Below are 4,699 nucleotides of genomic sequence, written 5' to 3'. Positions count from 1 at the left end.
TGGTTGCTAACTTACGGTGTTAACTTTAATGACTTTTAATGTTATAAAAAACTGAAAAGTTAGGGACCATCAATGTAAATAGTTTGTTCAGGGTTCAAATCCAAAATTTGAGCAAACCATAGAGACCACTAATATAATTCAGTCTTTTAAATACATAAAGGAATAATCATTATAATTTCATGATTTTTTTTGTATTAGGAATCTATCTCTTACATTAAAATTAACATTTGTTTTTTGGGTTTTTCTAGCACGTTTAGAATGTTTTTAGGCTTTATTATTTTGTTTGCACATTTAAATGTATGTGGGTCTAGGGATGATGATGATTGATACATGGTTTGTACTTTGTACCACTTGCTTGAATTCAACACCCTTCGCTTATAATTAGTTGAATTTAATTTATTCTTTTATTTTTCATTTTACGTTCGTATCTATACTACCTTATAAATTAAATTTGAGAAATGTCTTAAAAACAACTTTAAAAGCATAAAGTACTACTTTTTGATGCACAAAATCTTAAAATCTTAATTACAAAATCTAAAGCTTAGTGTACAAATTTTCAATACTAGACTCAGAATTTAGCTTCATAATACTCATGTCAAGATGCACGCCTCTCATTGTTCCTCCTCCAAAGTGACCGATTTGTTTCCCTAGATGATGGCTAGGTTTCTATTCATGGATTTATCACCCGTTTCCCGATTAGTGTTATCGTTCCTCTCTCGATTATCTCCCATCTCCCAATTAGGGTTATCACTTATATTCGCTCCATCGATTCCTCAGCCTGTGTATCGATTTATCGATTCACTCTCCTTCAAATCCAGGTAATTTATTTTTCTGTGTTGATTTCGAGGGTGTTTGTTTGTTTGTCGTATTTGTGTGTTAATTTCCATCTTTAATTCTCTATGTACTGATTCAAACTTTGTGTGTTTTTGTTTTTTATATCAGTTGCATGGAAGGTGTTTGAGGAAGTCATCTTCACATATATTTGTCCATGTAAACAGAAGTGTATTACACATGTCCCTTCTTATTGGGTTGTACAGTCGTAACTCGTAAGTATCTTGTGTTAAATTGGTCTGCATTTTCAGTTATGAACATGGTTATGTTGGTGGATTAAAATATAAAGTTTCATGGGTTTCTTGTTACTGTGTGCTATTACTCTTCTCCTTGTTGAGATATTAGTTCGAGATTGCAAGTTTTGAAATAATTTTTAGAATTTGGGGTTGATGTTTTGATTTTTGGTGTATAGAAAATGCAATATGATATTGGCAAGTCATTCATAGGTGGAATTTCATGGGATTCAAATGAATAACGTGAACATGAGTGTATATTAGCAAGTACAACGAGGTTTCAGAATATGTGATTGTGAAGGAATGAGCCACTGGTTGTGATCATGGTTTTAATTTTGTTGTCTTTGTTGATCATCCTGTTGGTGAGAGAGCCGTTAAGGAGAAACATAACATCGATGGTAAAAAGGTAAGTTTTCAATGATCTGGTCTCTATTTTCTGTCATCTAACCCATTGACATTAAAACACACATTTTAGCATCAAACTAAAAAGCCATAGCTGAGATAAATGTGACATTTTCACCATAGTTTGACAGGTTGTAAGCATAGCGTGATATTGTAAAATTGTTTTGTTATTTCAGGTTGAGCTATGTTCTTTCAATCTTCAAGGTCATTGCAGAAATGGGAGTTAAGTCAATATTCTGAACACAATCATCAGTTTCAAAATAGGCACTCACAGTAGTCCTCTACCATGTCTCAACAGATGGCATGTTGACGAGTTACCTTAGAGGGTGCTTTCATGTACTGATAATGTTTTAATGCTCTTACTAATTTGTTTTTTAGGAATTTTTTACGCTTGTATGTGTACTATGTAGTTTCATTTGGTTCTGATCCTCTTTCATTGGAATATTGTGTTCATTTGAACCTTGTTCACTGATTTTAGTTGGTTAAATGTCTGCATTATAGCCAACAGGCCTTGCTTATGTCTTGTGATGAATGTGGTTCTCAATATTTGCACGAGACTTTGAAGTTCCGTTTGGAATGTGGTGTGAAAAGGCTAGGAACATGTTTCTTTTGCCTCTAAGGTACATTTCTATGGATATGCGTGCTAGTTTGATGTATATACATTCACACTCTCATGGTGGATAATTGTGTTTTTGTGTTATGCAAGGTGAGAAGGTCATGCAATATTTATTCATTCTATTACAAACGATGACCTCATAAGATATTGTTGGACAAATAACGACATATGGCAGATCAAGTGTTGGAGGGTAGCCAACCAGTTGATCTCTCCAAGCACCCATTTGGAATCGTTCCAACTCTTTAGTAAGTAGTTTTGCCATTCCTGTTGTTAGAAATTTTCATCATCATCTCCCATTGTTTGGTTAATCAACATGTTCATTTGCGTGTATAAATCATAGATTCATCATTTTATATTGGTGAATACATTTAGATGCCCGATATATGTTTCAAATATCACGTCAGACTATTTGATTTCATGGTTTGGGGAAACATTGAAATTATGCTAATTCATTTAACAGTCCACCGGTTAGGAAGCCTTTACCGGTAAACTGAAAGTTACATTATCTGAAGCATAACTGTCAAAATCATACAGTAAGGTTTGATCCATGAAGCAAATTGCACGAGCTTCACTGACGAATGGAATCCCTAATGGAATATAGATCATCATCATATTGTGTATCATCATATTGCGACATACATACTAATTAATTCTTCCCAAATCTGATAAATGGATGTTATCTCTTTGAAGGTGGGTCAAAGGATTAAAAAGTTCTCATGGACCAGTTCCATCATGTTTATATTGCCTTCCTAAGCTTAACAAAAGGTTACATATAACCTCATAAATTCTTCATTCAGTAGCTTTAAAGTGTCACATGTATAGTTAGTGGTTTATGATACATATACAATGAAGCTGCATTTAACTGACATGAATCATTGCTCATGAATACATAGATAAGGTTTGGTTCAAATAAAAAGCCTAAATATCGTGAATAGGTAAAAAGGAAAAGTTCATATGTAAATCATTGAGTCAGCTATCAGTGCGAGTCAACTTCTTCTAGGCTCCAGAATATCAGTGCCTTGGGTAAATGTCTACCTTCGGGAATCAAAAATCCTGATTTTTTTTTTATCTGAATATGGTTATGTAAACTTTTGTCACAGATTATTCATATGAATTCACAAATGGGTTTTCAAATGGAGTTTTTCAATAATTCATATATGAGCTTTCACTTCTTAAATTAGAGTTATGGATCATGTTTTTAAACTTGATTATGCATATGTTAAAGTCTATTGACAATTATACTCCAACTATTTTTTGTAGTTATCAAGAGGTAATTGAGGATATTACAATGGTATGGGTGAAGGAATGGCAAAGTTTATATGCAAAAAGGTACTTATCATTGATGTTTTTGAAGATGTTTTGAATGAAGTAGTTGAGTTAGTTTTGACCTTGCAATTCGAGACAATTGACGACTATGATGAGTATTGCTACTATGATGTTGGACTCTTTGGTTTGGGGTTGTCAAAGCTCTTCCATGCCTCAGGCATCGGAATTTTGTTTCCTGATTCTATCTTCAATTCAGTCGGATTATTTCTCCAAGTAAACATTTTGGATAATCAATTACAACATTTGGAACTTTCATTCAACATTTTATTATTTATATACATGTACAACATTGCAAAAGACCAACATCATTAGAAATTATCTAGAGGAATAAACGAAATACCCAAGTCTACTATGTTTGGGTCTAGCAAAACTTGGAGTAAATATGTTAATGAACCGGAGGTATCTCTTTTCTCTTTTCTTTTCCGGATCATGATCTAATAGCGGATTCGTAGGGATGATTTCTCGAATCTGATAATGGATGTTATCCCTTCTCAATGGTGACAAACGCTTTATTACACATGGATGATTCTTTGAAGTATATGTCTCAGTTGCGTGATCCGACTATCTTCAGGTTTTGTGCTATACCGCAGGTACATCTTTTGTTCCATTCAATTAGATCAACCACTCTACCGTTTGGGTAGTAGAGGTCGTACATCCAAACACTGCTTTTTAAGTGGGATATACTAGGTTTGATTTGGTCAATTGGGTCATGTAACTTCGTATACAAAGGTTGTTTCTTTTTCAACATTATATCGACTTGGGGATGTTTTAATAGATTATGATAATTGGAACTCTAGCTTTATGCTACAACAACATCGAAGTTTTCAAAGGCGTAGTGAAAATGAGACGTGGTTGATCAAAGGTATGAAATGAGTGGCAGATCAATGGCAATTGAGTTTTAAAATAGTTTATTAATGATGCATATGTAAATGCTAAGAGATACGACAATGTAAGATTGAGAAAGATGGTTTTTGTATAAATTTATTTTTCGTATTATTCTTTATTACTTAAAAGATTTGTACGACTTTAGACACTCTAAAATGTTGTTTGAATATAAAATTGGATTTTTTGGTTAGAAGTTCTATTAATTTTCTATTTTTAATTTGACAATAAGATATTGCACCCTGTAGCAATGCATAGGTAAACAACTAGATAAAAACAAAAGCTAGACATAGAATGTTGACAATAAATGGTCTTCTCTTTTGATATAAATACAATGCTTACCGGTAAGTCAACACTTTCACTTAGCTTACTTGGTAAGAATTAGGGGTTGTTTACCAAACGCTTACCT

General features: G+C 33.2%; 1 pseudogene; it reads left to right on the top strand.

Annotated features, from left to right (window-relative positions):
* Window positions 1-637: 637 nt before the first annotated feature.
* On the top strand, window positions 638-4,264 carry LOC112499843 (annotated as a pseudogene).
* Window positions 4,265-4,699: the final 435 nt, after the last annotated feature.

Source organism: Cynara cardunculus, assembly GCF_001531365.2.
Source record: "Cynara cardunculus var. scolymus isolate 2C chromosome LG 17, CcrdV1, whole genome shotgun sequence".
Lineage (NCBI taxonomy): Eukaryota > Viridiplantae > Streptophyta > Magnoliopsida > Asterales > Asteraceae > Cynara > Cynara cardunculus.
This window is presented reverse-complemented; position numbering and strand designations above follow the sequence as displayed.